The 27331-nt window shown below is 33.1% G+C and overlaps 1 protein-coding gene across 2 annotated transcripts in view; it reads right to left on the minus strand.

The window, feature by feature from the left end:
* Sol1 overlaps positions 1-27331 on the minus strand; it is a 384779-nt gene that overhangs the window by 356758 nt on the left and 690 nt on the right. Inside the window, exon 1 of one of the 2 annotated variants that reach the window (XM_076119661.1) lies at positions 4570-4707. The exons of the other annotated variant lie outside the window; for it this stretch is intronic. The gene's annotated coding sequence lies outside the window, so the exon portion shown is untranslated. Of the gene's footprint in view, positions 1-4569; positions 4708-27331 lie in introns of those variants that run through there. 2 annotated transcript variants of the gene reach the window in all.

Consider the following 27331-nt stretch of genomic DNA (forward strand, 5'->3'; position numbering starts at 1 on the left):
TATTTCCACATTACCGTGAAATTTCCCAGTACAGTCTAATCGTCCATCCGGACTCAATACATCCATCGAGGATTCCTTTTATTGATTACATCTTGGGTAGGTTTTCCCTTTGAGTTATCACGTAGGTAATACGGGCTTTACCATAAGTAAATAATACCTGTCCATGACATGAGGTATCAGCGGAAAAATGACAAGATTATCCGACTATGGCAAGGCTTCCTTGACTGATTGGTCGAGTCCACCGATCTAATACTATTCATATATTATTTGCTCTTATTCTATACATACTAACTAACAAAAATGAATGTCGTTGTGTTTTCATCACGTTCTTCTATGATAAATGTATTGCTTCTATTTTTCATCTGATCTGTTTTTATTTATGTACTGACTTATATCGTCGTGGTTATTTTAAATAGAAATAGTCGCTTTGTTTGACTGACTGAAATACCTTGATATATAAACATCGGTTTAGTAGTTTATGCATAAAAACGTTACAGACAGACAACTTTTTCAATTTATATTATTAGTATGGATTGCACGACTACAAGTAGGAAACATTCAACATTCATTTAATGAAGTTCATTTACATTTTTAACCTGAGAATAAAGTCGAAAGACTTCTTCCAAAAGTTTAAAATAACTATGTTAAACATTATCATACTTCTACAATGAAACTAAAACTTTAAGTACTCCTATTATACATTAACCATTATTTCACTCAGCACCTAGTAAGTCTTACAATAAAGACGGTACTTTAACTTTGTACAGTCGAGTTTAACACTGCAGTTCAGTAATTCACTTGAGAGCGTAACTGTTAAGATTAATTTCATACATTACGCAGTCTCTACGTGACAACTCTTTCGCAGTTCATATTTTGAAGGAATTGTCGCTTCGTTAGATGTGGCAAAGGGGAAGACTTCATTAGTTGAGGAGTTAAAAGACGACGTTTATGTCATTTTGTGATGATAAATTGTGTAAACGTTTAAGACTACAAGTGTATCGAGTAAATTCTCAGTTTTTTAACGGCTTTTTGTGATAAGAGTTTTGTGTATATTGGTGTACAACATCAAAAGTTATCTTAAGTAGAATATTGGTTTGCACACTTAAATAGATAAGGCAAATAATAGAAAAAGGTCTGTTTAAAATATCTTATCCAAGAATACTGTTTGTTTCTTGTACCATAAATAAGAACACTTTTCAACCCGCCCACAAAACATAATACCCTCGTCTAATCTGTGTCTATCGTAAAGCACTCGCGTTCTGAACAAATCCATGTTAGGCTCTAAGTGACCTACAAAAGATTAAACACGTGAAAAACTGGAACGAGCGCGAGCAGCCTATTGGAAGCCATAAATTTATCCCCCTTCGTAACTTTAGCAGATTATTTTTATTATATTTTAAATATTTCTCCCCTTCAAATCTTTGTGAAGTACTAAAATCGCTCATTTGAACTTTCCCCTCGGGAGTTTTTTAAAGGACCTTGTAAACCTCTGCCCCGAGGGCTGACCACAAAAGGATATTTTTATCTTGTTATCATCTATTCAGAACTTAGGTTTGGAAGTTTTCCAGATTTTTTGCTTGGATATTAAATAAGTTCTAAAACATGTTATGTGGCGAAGAAGATAACAAGTTTTTTCGTGTTTGTTTTATATTAATAACACACGTATAAGACCCTTTTTTTCTAGGCTACATCAAGCAACTTACTTATATGGGTATCATGTAGTAATACTTTAGAAGTTACAAACTTAGTAGTGAAAACTGAGAAAACTTATTTATTATTCACTTTAACATCTTGTTACAAATATTCTAAATAAGGCAAACTTTTGCAGCATAAAAAACTGTCATTAATAGACCTAAGAATCACAAATAAAATGCTCACAAATTATTGAAAATACATCAATTGAAATAAAGTATCGGAAAACAGCTGTTCCAAAATTTAGACTCTTCACATCAGTCAAATCAGTTGCATTGCAATAAAATCTCCTCTAAATACGAGTACATCAAAAGTTTCAAGCACATTATTTCTAGTATCTCCAGATACTGCCAAAGGCTTATTCCGCCCTCTTGGCACCGAGTATTAGTCTGTAACATTCGTTCTCACATATCACGTGACCTGGGTAAGTCAACCGTCCCCTACCAGTGCCAAAGAAATCTATACGTCATAAAACTAGGGGCATGTTTGTTTAGGACCTTTTTAGGGACTTCATTTTTAACGTATCATGTGTTTGATTGGAAGGTGAGGTGATTTTGGTAGTATTATAGATGTGTAAGTTTGTGATGATTTGCTGCAGTCACTACCTAATGGATAAACCGCTGAAAAAGGTTTGTGGATATTTCTTTTAAATTTGACAACTTCGACACATTATTACCTTGCATCACTACTTTATACAAACAACAGATACGAAAAACTGTAAAATCCAAACTTTGATCTTATTTTGTAGATTAATCAAATATTATTATTTTCCTATAAATTGCCCCCACAACCACCATAACGTGTCAACAACCTCAACTACTAAGCCGCTTTTCACTATATTTTATTTACTCATAGTTTTTTTTGTGGTTAACATACATTATTCAGAATTTCTAATTCTATACAACAATAATCCTCACTGCTCACCGGCAAATTTGTCACCCCAAACTATAAGCTGTTAAATCACTATGTTGTTTCACCCTGAGTCCATTAAAAGTAAAGTGGAAAGTGGCAAAACAGAGATTAGTGACTACTAAACAGCGTTTGCAAGTAAATTAGTTCCATTTAAATGAAGTACTATATTAACAACAGCCATAAATAATTTTGCTAACAGTCCGAAATAATAATTGTCAAAGGCTGCTTTTATTTATAATCCTCGTAATTGTAGTTTCAAAATATTTTTCGTGCGACTGTAAAATATAATCTACAATCGCAACTGCGACCGATATATCGTAAAGCCGTGAGCAACGAACCGTTAAAAGATAGTATTTATTTCATTCAATAAACACTGTGAAAGAAATCATAATAGAATTGAAAAATACAAATGCAATGTTCAATTTACGAAGATATTTATAAAATAGAGTTAGATTTGCCAAGCTGAGAATGTATCTAGTTAGAAGTAACAGAATTTGTAATACGTGACACGACTGAAACAGTTCAATGTCCTTACGAATCAGGCCAAAATCTATGAAAAGGCTCCAATCAAAAATAAAATGTAAATAATAACAGGCGGGTACATTGGTGAATTCATCCGTCGATCGACGCCCGGCGGGCGGCACGAGGAGTCACAATTAGATTTACTGACGGCCCAAGGCACGTACCCGACTCTAATCTTGTTTGTGAGAACCTCTCACAACAATATTACATATCAATTTCTACGAGAATACCATTCGATACGACCCTGAACGAAAATTTGGTATTGTTTTAAAGAAGGAATCGGACAAATGTGAGCCCTTTTTTGGAAATACGCTCCTTCATTTGGTTTAATCCCTGCTGTCAATGGGATCTCCGCCGTAATGGGCGAGATTGAGGACTGGGTACCGAAAAAGGTTTTAATCCCTGTAAGAGGGGTGCATGCATCGCTCCCAATTTACCTTCCGTTAAAGGCTACTTAAAAGGATTTTATATTTTACTCTTAAAGAATTGTGACAGCTTGGTATATTGATGTTTGTTATAATCCAGTTACTTTTTCATTTGGTTTAGTAGATTCGTAACTTACCATCTGAAAACTTACTAAATAGGTACAAATGTGGTGCTCATTAGTGTAAATCTGAACGGTCTATAATGTCGAGTATCGAGATAGTATAGTATATTTGACATTTAAAATGTACTGCTAAAATAGTTCTTACGAAAATTTCTCGACAGCCGGTTGTTAGTAGCCGATAGTAGTAGAAAATTGAACTACATGACAGTAATTATACAACGAACTATATCAAAATCCGTCAACTAAATACTAAATATTACTTTGTCCACAATATCATGTATTTATTACAAACAATGTAGTTTGGAGCTAATTAATATAATTTCCTAAATTAATGTACCCGGCAATTATAATATGATGTTAGTTAAATAATTAATTAATTTTGCAAAATTCCCAGGTTTGTCACATTTACATAGAGCATTAAATTATAATTTATACCGTATGCAATACGAATGCTTTTAATAATACAATTTACATAATTAACAAAACATTATTACATACATGATGATTATACAAACATGACTATATCAAATTATATATTTTATTAAGTTGCACAAACACACACACATTACATGACACAAATTCTGGTATTCATTTACTTATGGCCTTTGCAAATATGTGTGTATTGCTTCAAGTCTCTTCTAATGCTTTACATGCATACTTTATTGGATATAACTATATTTCCAAAATGCCATGGCTCAGCGCTAAGTTTATTAGTTTTAATTCATCATTGACTATGGTTTCTCTGATAAGTAGACTTATTTAGATAACGTATCAGGTAAATTAAACTCAAGAAAAAAATATTTTAAATTACACCTATTAGTATCAGAAAATGACCTAATATCGTTTATCTCTCAAATACAGTAAAGTAAAATATATAATTAATAATAGCAACTTACCTCTCCCAAACTTTTTTACTAACACCTCGTGTTCGGAAGCCACTTGAACGAACGCAGGGACATAGTATTCCAATTAATCTGAACAAATATAAAGTATTTCTCAGACATTACGCGCGTGAGGTGTGTGAAAGAACTTAAATGGCCACGTTAGCTCCTTGCAATGCATTTTATTGTCAGTAGTGGAAGAACGCAAACGCTAACCGTCGTTATTCGAGAGTGAATCAAGACACTTATCGAATTTATATTATTTAATCATTACGCGATTAATATATTAAGTTTACGGTACCTTATTAATACCCGATGATTTACACTGGTCGTGTTCACGAGCAGACTGATGTACCCGCTAAACGTCATTTCCTTAGCGCGCGAGTTTCTACACCTACCCTCACTTATTTTATATTTTTCGGAATTGCCACTTTTCGCCACATAACACTAACGACATCTACACACAGGCGCGTTACATCATGCCAGCGTCTTACATCGTAGTACTTCTCTACATCACTGACTACTCGGAATATTCTTAGAATGCTAGCAGCATTGCCACGTTGCATCGCAATCTTCAATCTTTATGCTAAATACCGCTACTACTAAGTGTCTACTAAGCATGTAGTGATGATGTCTTTAAAGAGTAAGAAGACAAACGGGTATTACGCCAAAACTGCTTGAATACATAGTTTCCAACTTGGCTATCAAGAAACCCATCCAATACATTTGATAGAAAAGTTTTGTTGGTTTACTGAAGATGTTTGGAAGAATAGAGGTCATGAGAACAGTTTTTAGAGAGTATCTTAGGCATGTCCAATGTCCATCGCTACTGAGTAGTTTGAATCTCTTCGACTTTGACCATACGAATAATTATTGTTGTTTCTATGTTGTACGACTGTAATATGTATTTTCTTATAAACAAAGTATGGGGGAAGTACTTGACTGCTAGTACTTTCTCCTACTGACTCTTGAACGGTTTTTTCTTATACATTTTAAGAGCTACTCAGTTCTTATATTCTGTTTGACCTTCAAACATTTACCTCATAAAAGATACTGTCAATATTTCCCTTACTAAATTATGTAAAATATAATAACAATATTGTGTGGTAACTTTCCGTTCATTTACTAAATAGCATTTTATATCATTAGTCAAAAATAGACACGCAATACTATATATCTATGAAGTATAACCCGTAGCGATAGAGATTCTCTACTGTTGATACCTACTATAGAGTATCAAGAGTTCGACATTTCAAATGTGCTGCAAAAATAGTTCTCACAAAGCCCGCTAGAGGTGCTAATCAGATTTTCATACAAAACTACTCGATAGCCGGTTGCCGCTAGTCGATAGTGGTGAAGAATCCCGCTACTGATCCTTTAATTCAAGAAAATAAAAATAAAATTATGAGTTAATATCCGATTTATGTACAACAACAGTTTAAATAAGAAAGGATTTTCATATAGTACAGATGTATGTTTTTTTCAATATTATACTAGCTCCACGTGTATAGAGCAACCGGCAAAAGATCGCAAACTATACCAACAATTACTTTGTCACGTTCTAATAATAATCCTGCCTGATCAGGGTATAAGCCTTGGCTGACACGTGACGTCATAAGTGTAGGCGTAGTGTCAGTACTAAGTACTAATGGGTAGTGACCTTTTCCTGTCTCTTCGATGAGTAGAACATTGTTCAAGTGGAATGTGTGGACGCCTACGTACAATAGGATTTATTAATCAGTGATTTTAGCACTGTATGAGAAATCAGGGGAAGTGTGTTGATTTCGTTTATTGTTGGTCTTGTTCTTTTTATATAGTGAGTGATTAACCTACTGTCAAAGTTGTTCTAGCCGTCAGATAATATTTGACCTAAAGGTTAAAGTGAGTAACAAATATTGATTCGTGAGGATATTTTTAATAATAATTTCTACCCTACTCGTCACGAGTCATCGAGGAGTTAATTTATTTATTTTATAGAAAACAATGTATTTGTGTTGTATTGTAAACTTCAACCGGTGACATTGTCATACATTGCAAATAGTCCCCAAATAAAACAAAATATTCTGATTCAGAAATTCACAGGATTAAATCGAGTAAATTCTGAGTAATAAACTGTACAATTAACACACAAAATGCAATAAAACACGTACAAAAAATAAATGACTAAACTAAAATAGTTTCCAAAATATCGAACATACAAAATAATGACTGCAAAATTAATAACTAACCGAAACCGCATAAAATACATCAGTAGCCGCGTTCAATTAACGTTATAAATGTGACACATACAATATTATTATTTCGAATATTCCCTTACAAAATGTTTGTACAACTTGCAAATTGATTTTAACAAATAAAATATGGTGACCACCGCAAAAATTGTATTAAAAGTTTTACTTTTGAAACTAAACATGCAAGGCCTTGTTATTCAACTTGGTTGGTTGGATTCAGTTGTACAACGAATATTATTTTACAACTCTTAATAAGTCACCATCGTCAGTGTATTTCTTTCTGAACAAATCGCATCTTTGGTAATCCATAAAACAAATATCTAAAATTTTCTTAACGGTTTTTCTATAAATGCCTACCATTGCAGACATCATTTCATTGCACTCAAAATTATATGCAATGTTGCGCAAAAAATCTCAGAAAGACATTTTATTTTAAGATTCATATTATCATTTTACAAGACGAAACACAGAATGTCTCCGAAAGAATTCTCTCTTAAAAACAAAACATTCCTTCGAGACACGGTCAATACAAGGAAGTTTTTATTTAATTAATGTACTGCCAACATTCCGCATACCTCCGGCAATGTCAAGTGTGCCGCTTTGAAAATTTATTTGCGTCGAGTTGGGACGCGAAATGCACTACACTCGTAGTCTTCGAATAAGTATCAAAGGAAATGTTCATTGCGTTTGGCAAACGTGACGACGCTCATGTTGTTATGAAAATATTTCTTTATTCATATGTTGAAAGTTTTTATTTTATGTTGAAGTTGAAGCGCTACACAATTGCACAAGACAGAAATTAATGAAAGGTGATAACTTTATTGTTTGTCATTTAAGTATTTTTTTTACATCATTTAACATTTGGAGTTTAATTGCCTTTAGACGTTTAAATTGCAGTCGAATAACTCATCTGACTGCATTAGTATAAAGTAGTATTCACCGATGTGTAGTGTACACCTATTACTAAGAAAGTTTGTAGAATTGAATAAAGAAATAAATAAAGTTGTAATGAATAGCCTTTCAAGTTTTACACCAGTGTATTGCTTGAAGACGCCCTACATGTACGCGTAAAGCGCAATTTACAAAAACTAAACCAGTCCATGGTCTCGTTGTTCGTAATCGTCGGTAGCGCATATTTTTGTTCCCTGTTTCAATATCGAATCGTATTTTTTCTTTCAATTTGTTCCGCGAGCTCCGCATTCATTTGCTTTGTGGTTCTGCCATTCAATTCATACAACAGTGGCAGAAAAAAGTTTTCAATTGAAGACAAAGGGGAATCAATATTGAGCATAGATGTAGTCGAAATATTAACTGGAAAAATACCACATCAAAGGTTTCGAAAACGCTTCATGATATATTTATTTCGATTGTAAGCCCACACATCGGCCGCATAAGCCACTTATCATTTCACAGTCTATTTTCATGTGAATTTGTATTTTAAAATACGATATCTACCAGTTCCATGGCTTCTGGAATAATCTAAAATTGATAAGTAATTTACAGCACGAATAAAGCATATATCTCGAATAAAATATTAGAAAGGAACGGATATATTTAAACACAGTCACGAAAGCCATTAACACTTCAGAATAAGGGGACAATGAAATAATTCCGTGAGTGTTTCCATATTTCTTATCGTCAAACAAGATCAAGAACGCACCTATATCGGAATACCATTAAAAACATATTCGACTCAAAAGAACGTGAAACCCGACTCGAGGTTTATTATTTACGTACGCATTTCCTGTAATTACGCGTTGGTAAGAACACGACACGTAAAGTCAAAGACATATTAGCTCTTGTAGCTCGACACGCGCGGTTCCGCGTCTGTAATGTGAAGGCAGTCTCTAATCAGAAGCAATTGACCACGTGCCACGATGAGGTATTGTGATGTTGTAATCAATTGATTTGATTACATCGTCGCAAATTAGATAAACGTTTAGTGGTCAGTGATTAACTAAACAGTTTAGCAGTCTTCATATGTGCGTTAAGAAAGAGTTCCCGTGGCTCCTCAACTTTGTAAAAATAATTAATACTCTAATTTATTTATGTAGTTAATACTTTAATTATATTTATTGACGAGGTTTTTTTGCATAACCTTTATCAGTCATTATGTGCTAAGGCCTCACGCGTAAGATCTTTGCTTTTTTATTTTGGCCACAGGAACTTTTTTTGACACCAAATCTGTGCACACCTTAACTTTTGGTACACCAGAACACGACACGTTAGATAAAGAATACGAACACAGAAATCCAATTCTGTCGAATTTCTTTGATTAATGGAACACGCAAATGAAGGTTTGAAAGCTCCCTCCTGCTCTGTTGAATAAAAATAATTTGCATATTTGCAAACAAAGGAATATGATTGCGTTACGACAAAGGATGTGAAGATTTTTGTATTCGTTTATGTGAGAGTAGCTTTTGTGCCGGCCCATGTGGATTTGATGATTCGTGATTTCGTTTGCTTTACAAAAATCACAAAAAGAAAATTTTGAATTCATTCATACAACGTTGTAACAGGCCGTGGAGATTTTTTGTCGGATATGATTTGAAATTTAATAATTCGAGTAAGCTGCTGTTATTCTTTCCATTCATATAAGTATGTATTAAGCTCCTCGAATTTGTAAAAAAGGTTTTGTGAGGGGCTGATAGTCTGATATATTCACCGTCAATAATATGAGTAGAAGCAAACGTCTTTCGTACTTGTATTTATTGTCTCTGTAACCTCTCCTCTGCCGTAGAAAAGTCAATCCAAATCTGCACTTGAACCCACTGTTACAAGTAAATAGTGCATTTTTTTATTTGTGCTATCAAGAAATTCGTCTTCCCTTACCAAAGCGTTAAAGCTTACGAAATCAATGTTCAAATATGAATTAAACTAAGAGCAATGTTTTCAATATTTCGAATACAGGTTCAAATGAAACTCAAGTGTCCAAACTAATGGACATAGTACACGCCTTCTTACGTAGAAATTGTATGAAGTCTTACTGCTTTATTCATCCTATAATCTGTTCCACTTATTACTTTACAAGTATGTGGGAAAGTGTACACCTGATTTATTAACAGTGACTCACTTTATGTCGAAGAAATATTTAAAATTCAACCCAATTATATGTTTACTAGCATTTTTCCACTGACTACCTACGAATTTTGCGCAAACTGCGCTCAATAATTATTAATTGAAATATAATAAATACATACAAATCGATTAAATATTAACATACAGTTTCTCACTCTTGCGACAACACATTTGAAATAGAACACACATTTTGAATAGGTAGTTAGTTAAACTTACAAAACTTATTCAAATTATCTAAATATGAATAAAAATTAAACCATATTCAGACAGATTGCGATTAAAAAAGAACAGTCTTTTGAATACAGAAATAGAAAATAAAGATTGCCAAGAACTCGGTCAATAACCGCGCAGTTATATTTTTCATTGAGATTTTACTGAAATATGGCGGTTCGTAGAATCCAATAGTGACGACTGTTTAGTCATTTAGTGGTTTGAAATGAAACTTTTTTTATTTTTAGGCTATAAAGTAGTAAAAGTTATTTAAAAATAATATTATGCTCTATCAAAACTTTTTATTGAAGAACGTATTTAGTTAAATTTCAAAGATCCTATCAACTCTTAACATAAACTTACATTAACAATATATCCGTATAGCGTACCAAAACGAGAACAATTACAATACTTGTACCTAAGTACATTGTAGTAACAGGTACTTAGTAACAGAATCCAACAACAAAAATATATAAAAACAAAAGATAAATAGTAAATATCCGTGAGTAAACACTACACACGCCCTCTGTAGGAGTCCGTGTCGCGGGTGCTATTACATACATAAATCACTTGTACAAACACTCAGATTCGGAACAAACATTACGGCCCTACTAGTTTTGTCCCTGTGCGTAAATAAAACTCGTGATGCTGACTGCAAAAGGTGGACATCGCACTACACTGTTTGTTTAACACGCAACGAAAATACGCGGTAATATTTTTTCGAAATATCTGGTGTAGGTTATACGAATAACGAATTTTCGTTTTATATTCGAAAAATATTATCTACAGTTATTCAAATGTTTATTATGTTATTTTTCTCATGTATTAATGCTTATTTATGTTGGTAGTAAATTGTAATTGTATTAAAGTATTGTTTACACTTACGCAACTACAGACGCAATGTTCTTTCTAATGTACAACAAACAGTCGAGAAAAGGTTAAAGCTAACCTTCAAAGTTAGGTTTTACCAATACTTTTACAATTTACTACCGACGAAAGTATGTCCATTGTTCATAGATTCGTAGAGTAACTCTGAAAATAATTGTTCCAAAAAAGATCTCTATTTAAGTAAGAAATGATTATAACTACGAATTTTAATTCGTTCCTATCCAACAACTTTTCATTTACTATATAGAATATACTCTTCTAAGTAAGCGTTAGTGGTGAAACGCTGTTCAGATAACCATTTCATTGGAAAGTCCGATTTTAAACAACGATTTCGTCGTAGAATCTGTACATGTAAAATTGGATTAAAACGGAGCACATAACAATAATTTATTTAGACAGAGCAGAATCGCCAACGGTGTCTTTAGTGCATTTGGCAGGCTGCCTGCGAAGGCATAGGGTTATGTCTCCCGACGAACAATGGGATGAAAGATGTTAAATATTTCGCTGCACTGGACTCTCAAGAGCTTTAACTAGTTTAGTACTTACATTTCAAAAGGTTGGCTTGAAGAAAACTTGCTTTTACAGTGACTCGACGTGTATAAATTCGATTTGTCTCGTCTGCTTGGGGATTGCCAAGTATCAAGTTAGAAATCTTCTAACATAATGTGTTTTAGACTGTATCAGGTAAAGTGGCATCGGCATTTTTGAAGGACAAATATCAATGGCTAAAATTAATCAACAGTAACACTTATCCAGCTGTCATTATAAGCAAACAATAGTATTAAAACCATTAACTGAAAATACTTATATTATTTAGTTACAAACTTCCTTAATATATTCAAACAAAATTTAAATATCCAATAATTCATACTTCAAGTTTAGTTAACCGGTTGAATGAAAATTTATTTAGGAGTTTATTCAATCAAAACCAACCCGAAATTTAAATTTTAATTGCTTATTTGAAAGTTTCTAATGTATTGTCACGTCAATACTTGAAACTAAATCGAATTCGTGGTTTGATTCCAATTCAATTCTAACACTCAATACTCGGATATTATTTGATTTTAGTTTTGGCTCAAGTTTGTGCCAATATTGGAACAAGTTTTGATCCATTATTTGATTTGGCGTTATTTACGTTGAACGATTTTCTTTGTAGCGAACATTATATTATTGTTATCATATTTGGAGGCCTTTGCTCCGTAATAGGACAGTAGGAGGCAAGAGATAGAAATCGTGTGTAGAGACTACGCTACACAGTATTGTGTTAAATGTTGCAATGTTAAATCTTCAGTACTTAAATCGCCCCTAGTTCTATCATTCATTTTATGTGATTCATTTCAATAGTCAGAATCATGTTTTAATTCTAATGAAGTAGACAACGATAAATGAAAGACACTTAAAGTCCTTGAAAACTGTTTTTCGCACAGCAACCTGTCATACATTTTACTATTTATTTCACATAAATATTTAAATGCAAACTTTGCCAAAAAACATCCGTATAGTAGTACACCCGCATAAATTTCGACAACTGTTTATATTTGTCAAATGACACCATTCACCCACATCAAGCGATTCAAACTGCGTTGTTACTCCACATCACCCGTTATTATATGTTATTATGTTATGATCATGATATACGCGAATGATTATAGCAATTACTGTCGCCCTTAATGTACACGTTTAGTTAATAAACTGTTATCGTGATGTGTCACCTGTCTATTATAGTATTGAGGTAAATTGGCGGAATATGGTGCGATATTGTATGTATGTACGGTATGTGTTATGTTCTTGGTGGTTTGCGATTTTGATCCAGCGAAGCAACGATTAGTTCTTACACAACGTCACTGGTCACTGTTATGCATATTATAGAGAGATGGTTCATGGAAGAAAAATACATTTTACTGTGCAATCAAAACTAGTAAAAGGCAAATAACAATTGAGAAAAATATCGATCTACAACCTTTATTAAGGGGACATAACCAAAAATGCTATTTTTCGTACAATGTAGCAAGATAGATTGCAAGAATTCATACACTTCGCTTCACTAAAAAGCTGCAATAACTGAATAAGCATCTGAAGAGAAGGAGAAAGAGCTGCTTTACGAATCAACTCAACGTTTGATTCGTAAAGCAGCTCCTTAAGAAGGAGCTGCTTTACGAATCAACGTTTCTTTACGGCTCAACGTTTGATTCGTAAAGCAGCTCCTTAAGAAGGAGCTGCTTTACGAATCAAACGTTGAGTTCAAATACGTACTCCAATAAAAATACGGGTACACATAAACCCAATGTATCCCTCAGGTGACGGTATTAACCAACATTAATTGAACACATTCGCCGAGTAACGCCATTGACACGTGCGGCTACGGAAGTATGCTCTAAAGGCAATTTAGAATCCATTAATAATATTCGCGACACGGTACTCCACCAGCAGTCGCCAAGAGTGCAACATTCGATGCCATCCGTGAGATTACATTAAAAATTTTAAGTAGAGCCCCGCCGAGCACTTGGGATTTTTATGGGGAGTTACTTTGTTAGTGTAGCTGTTTTAAGAGCCTGTACATCGATAAACGGAACATTTATATCTGTGTGTGTTTGTACTAAATTCACAGTTAGTCTGATAAAATAATGGGGTTTTCTAATCCTGCTGTCTTTTGAAACAGATTATTTTTAAATAACAAATCAATGGAACGGAATACAAAAAATACTTTAAAACCTTGCCTAGCCTTTATGATAGGCTTAGGGAAAATTGTGGCTGGAATTGATAATAGAAACACATTGTTAAAGAATTTTACGGGCAAAAATGTTTTCATTTTACTCACATATCTAGCCCAATCAATAGCACTGTCTTAAGAATCACGATTCGGTCAGTTTGTATTGAGACTTAAATAAAACTACAAGTAAGTTTGTACAAGTCTGGCAACAAATAAATCCAATTTTTACTTATTTGAGTTACAGAATAAACCGAGATACATGAACCAATGCACAGAACTCAAACTACTTACTTTTTGAATGTAAGAGATTTCTTGAAGTCGTTTTTCACTTTTGGAACCGACGTTTATTTCTTCGTTAAGTCTCTGTACACTTCATAAAATACCTAATAAAAGTAACAACTTTTAAACTCTCACATCTTGTACACATAATACAAAAATGCAGCGGGGCATAAGCGCGACTGAACAATTAAAGATTATGATACCTTATTATTTTGTTTACCCAACATTTCGATCAAGTCACACAGATCGTAATCACGGGTTGACTGATGTAGCTGCTAATATCGTCTCCTTATTGCGTGAGTTTTTTTGCCTACCCTCTCTTGGTCTTTACTTATTTCATATTAATCAAAATTTTCGGTACTTTGAAATAACACTCACGACATCTTCACACTGGCGCGTTACTTTATGCCAGCGTCGGCTGCACTTGCTGATAACACGGATTCTATGTTGATGAAACGTAGGGTAAAGAAATGAGGTATCGTACATGTATCGTAAGCTTTAATTTTCAATCGCACTTTTTCTTATCATATTTGCATTTTTTTTCCTTAACGGGTCATCGTTACCAAACCGTGCTGAGATATATTTTTGATAGCATAAATGACACTTAAAAAGAGAACTAGCATAAATTAATATCAAACCCTCTTTTTTCCTTTACCGTAGTAAGAAAATCAATAGATTCGTTGGACTGTGAGAGATTTAATATAAGATGTGCATTCTTCAAGACTCCTTGGGTGATTACGGCACAGATTGATTACAGTGCCAACTGAGGGCGTGGTCTTTAGATTGAGTTATTGTTGCATCTCCCCTCTTCTATTTGGTGATATCTATTTGACCTTAATTCAGGCAAATGTATATTTAATAATATTTTTAATACCAAACCAGTTAGTACCTCGTCTCCTAGGATATAACCTTTTAACAGTGCCAAAGTATGTCTATATTAGTCCAATTATTTAGACGTGAAATAAGAACAAACAAACTCACATTCATATTAATAATATAGACGTTTCTAAAGTTTAATTGATATAAATCTAAAGATGAATGCATATTGCTTTGTTTGGCAAAATACAATAATAACAATTCTAAATATCTCTTTGTCGACTCGAACATTAATTTCAATATCACACTGCACATACATCAATTGAATCTGCGAAATATTTCATGAACACAAAGACAATATTTCTAATAAATGTTCACACGCAATTAGTATTTCTCCGAATTTGCGCCGATCATTTATTAGAACAATTTATTGATGAATAAACATTCATATCTCATAATGAATAAGTTTGTTTAGGGTGCATTGTCTGTATGAAACAAAACCTTTTCATTAACATGGTCCCTTGAATACCTCATTTATGTTAGCGTAAAGCGAATTACTAAAACAATACTATACCGACTCGTAATTGCGATACTACCATATTATTTGATTGAAGTCATCGGTTGATATCTTTCAACAATCGATTGTACATTGTCGCAGTAAAAACTATGGATTGATAGTGTCGCAATTTACCATCGAAAACCGATTGATTCATTGGTGTGTTAACACCCTTATTCATTCACAAAAAGAATAGCAGTAAATAAATCCCTTTTTAAAGGTCAAAATGTACAATCAAAAACAAATTGTTTAAGAAGAAAATAATAATTTATACTCCAAAACCCTCGAGGAAAAATTGTTTAAAACTCTAGACAGAAAGGAATCTTAAAGTTAGAATTTATTCAAGGATCTTATTTCCTTTGGACTTAGTCATTGAATTTAGATAATTTCGTTTGTTTAAAGTTCGAGTCTTGAAAGTTTAATATAAATGTTGGAATCAAGAAGTGACTTCCACATACTTTATACTTGTTAGTCGTTTGTGAATTTATGTAATCCTGCTTTACGTATAATGATATATGACTTAAAGTTAAGTAAAAGTTTAGTTTTTAAAGTTAATTATACTCGCTTATCAATTCTTGAGTAAAATACGTTTTCTTCATGAAACAATAGGAGCAAATCTCTATCTCTATAAATATATTCTTTAGCCGTTGAGCATTTTCTAGTTTTATACACTTTAATAGTTTTATATGTCGGGTTCAACCAAGAAAAGGTGGCTGCCGTCCATCTGTAGTCTTCAAGCATTTGCTGTCACAAACCTAGAGTAGAACCGAATTAAATCAATGCATATCTCATAAAACAGGCACAAAAGTAAACCTTGGAACGACATAGATTAGTAGTATATATTCTAAAACCACTCAATGTATTTCATTCACTGCACACGAATATCAAACTAACTGACAAATACATAAATTCAAATTAAACCGACCGAAATACACACACATGACACATATACATACACCTACTAACACAAGTAAACGACTTTCGATGTCACTGAACGTCGAACGTAGACAATGCGTAGTCAATACAATATGGACATGACTACTACCTACCTCTAGTTACAAATGCAGCCCTAGTTTTTCATTCATTAAGGAAATGCTTCGTAAACTGTTTAATTAGTTGGTTCTTTTAATTTACTGAATCCGTTTGCTTCTGTTTTTTGCTAAATAGCAAACACGACAAGTTGTTTTATGAAAAGTTTCATTTAGTTCCACTCAAATTATTCACAGTGAAAGTGAATCGTGAGTAATTGAATCAACGAAAAAATTGTTTAAGTAAAATTATAATTAGCATAGATTACATAAACATATTAACAGAAATATAAAATAAATAAATACTGTTATTATTCACCTATTACGGAGAGTCATTACATTACTCCACGTAGTTTCTATCAAATAACTTTATTAAATTGTATATTATAAAAAAAGAAATAGTAAAAACTACAGGTAAAACTATATCCAACTCACTCAAAACCTACGCAACCAGTAGCCGTTCGGTTACCGCACATATCAAATTCCCTATTGTAATCAAAAAAACTTTTATTCATTCAAATATCAAAAGCCAGATAACAAAAACCAGAAGCTAACAAACTACTTCAACACACAATACAAACAAATAAAAGAAATGTTCTAATGAAACGAAACGAATAATTTTCTAACTGAAACAATGAACAGTAATTTCTAGGGAGCGTTTATAAATAAACTACTTGGAATGTTCGACGGCAGACAAACAAAAGAACTGGTCTAGTCTCAAGTGACTGAGAAGTAGTATTAATACTGAAGTAGCATAGATAGTTGTAGAAAAATTGAGTATAATATTTACGTAAAATTTTACTGAGAGTACACACTTGTGCCGAGCGATTTATGCCCAAAATAATTAAAAATCCATCACAATCATAAGCTAAAACAACAAAAGCCCAAATTAAGGACATCGGACTTTCACAAAAGTTGCACTCTACGGAAGTGAACTCACTTCTACGAATAACACCATCCTTTCTACTTAACTGATAGATTAAACAATTTACGTATATTAATATGATTTTTTGACTCATTTTTGCAGAATTCCCTGCATTGAATTTACAAAACCAAAAGATTGCTAAAAGTAAAATGAGAATGATTGCTAAGAGAATAATAATTTTAAAATCGATAAGAATTTTACAACTGAGAAACATAATTACTATTTCCTTGTGAAGGTGCTATAGCTGTATAAACAGTATACTTAGCTAAAAGTGTCGAAAGTAACGTAAGCAAAAGCGACGACGGCAAGGGATCGTTTGCAAGTTTTGTTGCTTCCTGCGAACGTTGCATGTTACGTGCTACTAATTGTGTGCATACTAATGTAATGACAGTCAAATCCTGGACTACATTTACTGTCCTAAATTACACTGCATATAGTAACAACTTTGCTTTATACGTATCATAATAAATAGATAATATTATGCTTGTTGCACCCGAAGGTTTAGGCAGAGGTGTATCGAATAATTTCGTCATACCTTAACACTTTTCACATTTAACATAGTAAGTCCCTAAGTCACTAGCCATATACCAAGCACGTCACCAAAGTCCGGATTACTATAACGAAATATTCTCATATAAATTAGAAAATACCAATAGCGCTTTGCCTGACCCGGAAATCCAACCCAGGACCCCGTGTTTAGCTGTCGGAAACATTACCAACCGCGCCACAGAGATAGTCAAGTCCAGTTTTCATTCAAGATATTGTAAATTTCACTAAGAAAGGTTTGACAATATTCATTGTACACGATGTTATCAATCACACTAGCATCTACTAGACAGTAGTAGTACACTGAAACGATGGTGTAAACTCCACAATTTCCTCTATCCATAAGTTCGTGTATTACGTAGGCAGACACATAATTCTATCGTCGGAAACACGCCATTAAACCAACCACCCACGTACTAACTAAACAAATGATAGAACAAGTTGAACAATTACCTAAATGGTCAGCAGTTCACGTTGTCTGTGTACTAAGCACTCTTTATGTGTTATTCATATTCTTGCTTTGAACTTCTTTCATTTCATTCGTCTTTTAGTGTTTGGTAACGAATTGATATTTTTAAATTCAATTTTATTATTTTTATTTTAAAAAAATTTTGCCGCATTGGTAAGATGTAGTCTTTTTGGTAACTAAATTACCGATTGAAAGTAAGAAGTAACGATAAGCTTGTAAATCTTCCTAATTATATGATTTGAGAAATGAGTTTACACTTTTTTGTAGTAACTACAAACTTACAGGTTTTCATCTAAGTTTTTCAGTTTGTAGGGAAATTCTCTTGGGTAAATTAATAACTCATTATGATCGTTTTTACTATACAATAACCTCAACATTTATTCGCTGACTTTACACTGTATAAATCATGGTATTGCCACTAACAAACCAGAGCAACTCAATCCATACCACAAAAACACACCATGTTTTGTTCGCAAATAATCCATGTTCCACAAAGGTTTACATTAAAACCTCCAGGCTATACGCGATTGGTAGTTGGAACAAAGCACTGCAATACCGAGGCTGGTATAAGATCTCAATAATGCAAGCCCAATTACAACTCGTTAAACTATTACTTGTTAAGTGAGTTAACTCGAAGTTGACCTACAATCGATATTTGATACTTTATAGAATACGTGAGTCACTATACAAGTTCCTAGAATTTTGCAGGTCGGAAACGTAAACTATATAGTTTAAAAAATGTCATAAACGCCCCGTTGTAGAAACTTGCGCGCTTCTTGGGTAGAACGCGATGTGTACTGTAGGCTTAATTAATACTAGCTTTCGTCTTTCCATAGCTGACCGAAAGCCTGTATTCTACTGTGGCTTGTCTTTAGTAGAGCAATTTTCTACCGAGTACAGAGAGCTTGACATTTAAAATGTACTGCAAAAATAGTTCCCACGACGCCCGCTAGAGGCGCTTACTAGATTTTCATACAAAACTTCTCGATAGATATACAGTGGTTTATTGTTGATAGTGGTAGAGATTCGCACTACAGCAGTCAGCAACAATTTATTGATAAATTACAATAAAAATACAATAGGCGTAAGAATAAAAAAATATACATAAATATCAATAAGAAATCGCTAGGCAACATTTGAATTGAAGATAGAATTTTACGAATAATTTTGCTGTTTCTAAATAATAAAAGCCCTTCACAAATAAATTCTATACTAATATATGAGACGTCTTTTATCGTTAGGCTTTAAGCCTTACGTGATGAAAGCTTCGTTAAGTATCTGATATTGATATCTTTGTCGGCGTGGCAATTGAGACTGTACTTATGAAGTCTGCCTTTCTGAATTTTAGGCCGCGTATTGTTTTATACTAACAATCATTGAATAGATCATAAAAGGTGTTAAAATTTAAAGGCAAAACTAAACTGATAAATTACAGTAGATTTATGTAACAGAGCATAACTTTGTAAAGCAGAAAAGTCTTGTATCTTCTATCTATTACTGTTCTCAACAAACAATCAAATATATTGTCACATACCCGGCAGTTATCATCCTCATAACCACTTTGTTTATCATCCAATCATAAACCATTTCATACACCTTTACTACCATTTCACAACCAATAAAAACATGTAGGGAACTTGTAAGACGACGCCATAAAAGACATTAGCATACCTAGTACAAATTATAGATAATATACAGTAGGTATCAAGTTCCTAATACCTCGCTCTCTTTATGTATCGTGGCAACATAATTGGCAGGTAACTGACGCCTGCGCTTTTACCAACTTTCCTACCGACTTTTCCACCGACTTACATAATAAGCTACGAGTTAAAAAGTTTTTATGCGAAATAAAATTTTTCTCGCGGTGCACACGCGGTACTTATTCAACGTGTCAACGTTTTCAACGACTTGAGGTAATACTCATAACTTGCTTCAATGTAGTTCTGTAACGAGATAAAGTTATGTGTGAATTCGTATGGAACATATTGCAATTTTTATTGAAAGAACTTGCCACGAAGAGAAGAAAAGGAACTTATATTGTAAGAGAACTAACATACTGCCAAACGTAATTCGAACAAAATTGTAACTAACGAAGGAATCTGTAACCTAACCTATCCTTCCCAGCTGAGTAGAATAATCAGGTTCTGTTTGAATCATATTACTCCTACATTCTATTATACTAACAAAATTTTACGGGTCACAGAAACTATAGTCTTACAAAACGGACACACTAGTTAGGCATTTACCTTTCGAAAACAAAGTTATAACAACAACTATACCAATACAAAATTCATAAAGCGACCCCAAATATATGTATACCTTTGAAGTTTATTATTGTAGAATATTTCATAGCAAATATTCTAAAGTAAACAGAACGGAGGGACCTGAGGCGAATACGATAAAATAGGATAAACCATAAACCGGCAGACTAAATTATCTTAAACATTGCACGGATGTGTATACAGTGTTAATTGCCCGAGAATGGGGTTCCTGGAGTTTGTACCGCGGATATCAAAACAAGGAATGCTTAATCAGGAACAATCAACAATGTAAAAGCACCGTTGGCAATGTCTGGATCCCACTGAATGAGGATAGACGGGTGTCTGTTCCACGGGGCGTAATGGCCGCTGAATCGGCAGAAAAATTCTTGTTTCACTATTTAATTTAACGAAAGATTATAAGAAATTAGAAAAGCTTAGTAATGTTTATATTTTTTGCAATTTGAGCTTGTAATAAAAAAAAGTTTATTTAACTGATGAAGTATAAAGTCATCAAACAATTCCGATCGTGTTCCATATCCCTAGCGACAGCTGGCGTGGACTAGTTACCAATGCGTAAAATTAACAAAATCTGTACAAAAAGTGACACAAAACATTTCAATATTTACCTATACATTACGTTACGAACTATATTTTATTTGCAGCCGAATATCTCTGTTTCTCCGTTACTCAACTGCGAAATCTATAAAGGTAAAATAAAATTTACAATATGTTGGATTAGTTGACGTTATTGGGTTGGCAAATCCCTGGCTAATATACTCTAGTTTAGCTATTCACATACGGAAGTCAAAGTTCATCAATAAACACATCAACAAAAGCTTATATCGAACACAGTTCCGGATTCGCCATATCACCTCGGTATAACAGACGCTTGTGCCAACATAACTCCTTTGTATTCAAGTTGCAACGGTGTTTCACCACTCACATTGTGTCCATGTCTCTCTTGATTTGTGATAAAAGTGTGCCGCTACATGCACTTAATGTGAACGAACATTCAATGAACAGGGTGTTCAAACACTTATCGATGTGGGGTGTTGTAAATATTTTGCAGCACTCAGGCCGGATGATTTGATTGTCGCTTTGTGTGCTCTTCGTAATGTTGTTACTGAATTGTTTTTGGTGCTAATTTGTTAGTTAGGTCAGTTTTTATTTGTTGAATTTATTTTGTTGAATGTTTTTGTTGCAACACTCGGTCAATTAACACATGCACACACGGACACGCACTCACACGAGCATACACTTACACAAACACAATATTATTATTTTTCATTTTTTATTAATTTTGTTCCAAGCACAATTTTACTTTACAAGTCACATAATAATCATTTACATTGATAACCACAGTCGATAGAAGAAGAGAATAGTGCTTAATATATAATAACTTCCCTGAAGCTAGATTAAAAAGCATTGTTTTTCTTAAACTAGATACTGTTAAACCAAACCAATCACACCTCTCTTTTTTTGCAAATACGAAAATCTGTCTTTATATACTCCTCCCAGACACAGAAAACGTTCACATAGATTTCTTTTTAAGTGGCCATATCGCGTGTATAGTCGTAAATAATTCTGTAAACGTATTTCATCGACGGTTCACAATGTATGTTCAAAGATTCCGCAAAAGAAACTATGCAGTAGTTATGCATTTAGTTTTAGCCTTCAGCCACCGGATATTATTTTAATGCTTTCGTGCTTCGTTTATATTCTATGTTTACCTTTTGTTTGGAAGTAAAAGCATTACGTCAGAGAACCTTGAAACGTGTCTGTCAGTAATAACTATTGTTTATAGTCCAGGCTTCGGGTGTGTGGCATAATGCGTGATTGTTATACATAATATATGATGGGTTACTAACTGTAGGGACACAATAATTTAGGTGGTCACCACGCAATTTGTGTGCATGAGTTTCCATCATGACAAACTTTGTGACGTAGTGGTTACATTGGGAGGTCGTGGGTTCGATTCCCACACGGAACAATTATTAGCGCAACCTCAAGTAGTTGATTCAGGTCTGGTTGTACTTTGTTTCCGTTGTTTTTATGTTTGTAAATGTCAGAGCGTCACAAGAGCAATCCTTAATGCGGGAGTTGTCTTTTTAAAAACAACACATGCCGCCAATAAACATTTGTGTCGTCGTTCGTGATATAAATATTTCAAGGAGATATAAAAATAATAAAAAATCTTAGCCACAAGTTGACCTTTTAAAAAGTACGTAAGTTTTTTCTAAAAACTTTTATTCAAATAGATTGCACTAATTAAACAAATATATGTAGCTAAAGTTTAAAGCATTTATTAATTCGATTCTTTAATTCTACGAGTCTGTTATTCAAATATTTTTTTATAATATATTTTTAGAAATACTGTCAAAAAGTTAAAAAATCATATTCGAATATCACATCGGTAAATTTTAAGTCTACTCATTCGAGGAATGACCATTCTAAAATACAAGATTTTCTTTAATTATTTTCACACGCTTTTAATAAATAAATATATATGGTAAAAAGGGCAACAGTTAGAGTATTGGCCACGACTGCCATGAATGCATCGAGGATTCGATTTCTTTTGGAAACCTAAAGTGTATTTTTTTGTATTTACGTAGTTTGTTAGTGACCTTACATTTATTCCTAAATCAAAATGTCTTTTTTTATTTGATATTTGCAATCATAAACTTCCTTATACTTATGTATATCATGTCAATTTAGATAACTGCTCCCTGAAGACTACTCATGTCCCTTTATACGTGTCTCCAGACGCTCATATTTCTTAAACTATTGATTAAATCTATCGTCCTATATTGAAATTCGTTAAACCATTTCAGTTATATCATTAGCGTAGGGAAAATAAATCATAACGACTATCGATTTAACCCATTTTTAAGAAACGTATAATAATGGAATCTACGGGCTCCAGCTTTCTTTTCGCGTTCTTATCAAAGCATAATTCAAAATTACATGTAAGAAGAAAAGTAAAGATTATCACATAATGTATAAAAAACTTAGTGTGTGTTGTTTGACTTTTTTATATTCCTGTAACTTGTTTGAAACCTTGGCATTTGACGTGTCTTTCGAAGCATGGAGACGCTTCCCTTCTTACACCCCACACATACAAGGCCAAGTAGTATCTACACATTCATTGCGCCATCTGTAACCTACATATCTAATCATATACCTACCCAACCGTTAATGAACATGAAATAATGCATTATCCAGACTCTACTATGTACTTTCAACTGTATCGTTGTTAGAGAAAATTGCTTAGATTTTAATACAATTCTGTAGTTAAATCGAGTTAACTATGCCAGTGTACCTTCTACGTACAATTTGTAAGCCCACTACTACATAATATACGGTTATGATACCTTAGAGAGCGTTTAAAACTTACAATTAGTATGACGGCACCACTTGAAACGATGCTTTGCATAATTATAGTGGGCTAGAAGTATAAAATAACATGTTACTGCCGCAATAGAAGCTATTGTCTGAGGACTTGGATCATATTATAAACGAATGTATTTCGCGATGAAAACATTTTTATTTTTCAAATATTTTTCTTTTTAGATTTTAGTGGTGTCATGAAAGGTTAGTAACTGACTTATTTGACAAAAAGGCATTGTTGAAGTGACAAAGTTATTTGCTCTTATAAATTGCATTGCCTTAATCTGCAGCCCCTACAGGTTTAAAATAAAGCAGTCACGATTGTCGAGATAACAGACCGAGGTACAATTTCTTGGGGTTACTTCATTAGTTGACACGTGCATCGCAAAAGTAAATTAGGTTACGTGTACTTTTGAGACTTACGAAAGCACGAAGTACAATATCATACTTTCAAGATCTTTGTGTTCAAAAATAATATTTCTACCCACTTTACAGAAATTATCTATAGAAATTCAATCTCGGAGGAACTTTTTATTTGAAACAAAATGAGGAAACGTTAATTAAAAAACCTTTCTTAACTTGGAAAAAATCTTTGATTTCACTTTACGATCTTCGGAATTTAATTTAACTGTCGATGTCTTTCACAATCAATTTATCAAAGGTGACTTAATTGCTTCATTGTGATCAACATACAAATACAATACTGTTTATTCAAAGAGTTAGGCAGAGAAATCTAGCTTTCACTTTGATTAAACAATTAAGGTATCTCAAACAATTGTTTAGTTAATTGTATTGTTTCTGGTTAGATTTAAAGATGAATATCATTCGAATATTGAGTCTAGTACATAAAAGATATAGGTATTTCGCACACATAAACTTATGACTATAACATAAAACAGAATACTATTGTTGTCTGTTGCTTTTTGTAAAAATGTGTACCTAACTGAGTTTAAAAATTGCCTGAAACAATCTATAAGAGGGCGGAGTCGCATTAAAAATGTGTTACTAGGTTTGAGAAAAGTTCCCATATCGAGAAATCGTATAACACGGTTTCACCAAGTGCTATTTAATACTAACAAATTGGTTGGTTATTTCTACAAAGTCCATTAAAAATTAGCAAAATCTCAATAAAAAGTATTTTAGTGCTTAGACGTCCTATATTCATATTCTCAATAGAAACTGGAATTGACTTTAATGGCTTCACCAAGACATGAATTTAGTCATAAAGTTAAATCATAAAACGGTCCTGAGGAGTTAGTGCTCTGATATAGGTATAAGTAATATATTGTAGTTTGTCATAATGCGCTAATCTATGATGTGATACCGTATTGAACTGTTGAACTGGCTCCAACATATGTAGACTCCATAAATTTAGAAAACGTGACTTCCTATAGAAACCTGTGCTAAACTTAAACCTGGATTGAAACTGAAAAGCAATAACTTGTTCACTAAAAATGTGTTTTGTCTCGTTTCAACAAACACACAAACATACACACAATGCACAGTTAGTGTCAAAAAATCTATTTTTTTTTATCATACAAACATTTTCCCACGTAGAAATCGAACCTTTGACTCATACAAGCAACGTTGGTAACATTGCGACTACCTTCGTCGTTTACATAAAAATACATAGTTTAACAGAAAATCTGAACAACACTTTACTTCACCCAAGAATCAAACTTAAACGCGATACGCAACTACCACTTTGTCATAACATGTTCACAACTCGACCATCACGTTACCCTTAATAATATAACACACTGTCATCGTATACGAGTTTGTCTGCATTACTGATTAGTTTTTCAGTCTGTACAATGTACTAGGTACGTGATTACACGCCGCGTTGCTGACTCACCGGTGGTAACTACTGTGGAAATTATAGACACGTTATACGAACGTACATTCGCTAGTCTTTTGTTAAATATATGGCACAACAGACTATGGGTACTGCTAGCTTTTGTCTTTGAGGTTTTTGAAAAATACTAGTCCGTATACATTGAAGAAAATAATACACTAATAACAAGTTAATATAATAAGTATATGCCAAGTTTCAAATAAACCATAAGTTTAATAGAAGTGAAACAGACATAGGTTTCTATAGCTATAGTAATGAAGTGTGGAAAATAGTTTCTACTGTGAATTTACGGTATCATTGAGTTGGTATTTATTTTAACCGATAAGTCCTGGTTATATCACTATTTGTATTCCTGTAGACAAAATAATAATCAAATGAAAATTATAGCTACTACCTATTCACATTAGTTAAATTTACGAATTACATAAAACTTTGTAATATAATATGAAACACTAGCTGACCCGCGCAGGTCCGCTCACGCTTTCTTGTTTTAATTTAATACCACGCATCTTCAAATTTATTCACCTTTCACACCTCCTCTGAACTTCCACAAATAATACTAATAATCAGCATTTCTTACTATACGCAATACTAACGAACAGCAATTTATATTATATAATATATAGAATATTTTATTTATCGGACAATCTACATATAACTAGTGTAACAAACTGACAACCAAACCGATACCAAAATTAGAAAGTCAATATTTACAGATAATTACCACTATCCATAATATCAACTTGACATATTAATGTAATGAGCATTAATATGAAACAATACTAAAACACAATATTGGTTGGCCGCAAAGGTAATACCAACAGAATGTACTAAACGTTATTACAAAATTATCTGATTGTGATAGCCATACATTTTGGTTTAAATAAATAAAATATACTCTACATTAGTTGATCAAGTCATTTGTATACAGAACTATTTGTAAGTAGTAATCGCTATTTCTTAGGTACTACTTACGATGAATAGCACTGTTTCATAACATTTATATTACGTAGCTTTTATAGAAATTTTAGTTGTTACCAGTAATACATATTATTGTGAAAACATTTGTACTATGCCACTAATAAGTTACCGGCAAATGTATTTACAATAATTATAACTTTAGCGACGTTTATTTTTGGACTGTAGCTAAACTTAAAGCCTGTATTTTTAAACGTCATTAGTTAAGTTTTATATGATTGCGTCTACATTGACATCAGTTGATTCATCATCATTCATGATCACTTAAAATTACATTTTTTAACTATCACATTAATGTTAGAAATACTTCAAGTTAAAAATATTCATACAAATGTTGTATAGTAATCGTAGTACTCAAACATTACTATAAGGTAGTGCTAGATATAAAATATTAGCACTGCCAATGCCTACATAACCTTTCCATTCCTCCTTTTTGCAAATGAGTAGACTACGAAAAATCACGGCACAGATATTTTTTTTTGTTCCAATTGCAAACTGAAACTACTAATTACATTTGGATGCACTGACAGCCACATTAAAATTAGATTGACTTAAATGAA

Source organism: Anticarsia gemmatalis, chromosome 11, assembly GCF_050436995.1.
Source record: "Anticarsia gemmatalis isolate Benzon Research Colony breed Stoneville strain chromosome 11, ilAntGemm2 primary, whole genome shotgun sequence".
Taxonomy (NCBI): domain Eukaryota; kingdom Metazoa; phylum Arthropoda; class Insecta; order Lepidoptera; family Erebidae; genus Anticarsia; species Anticarsia gemmatalis.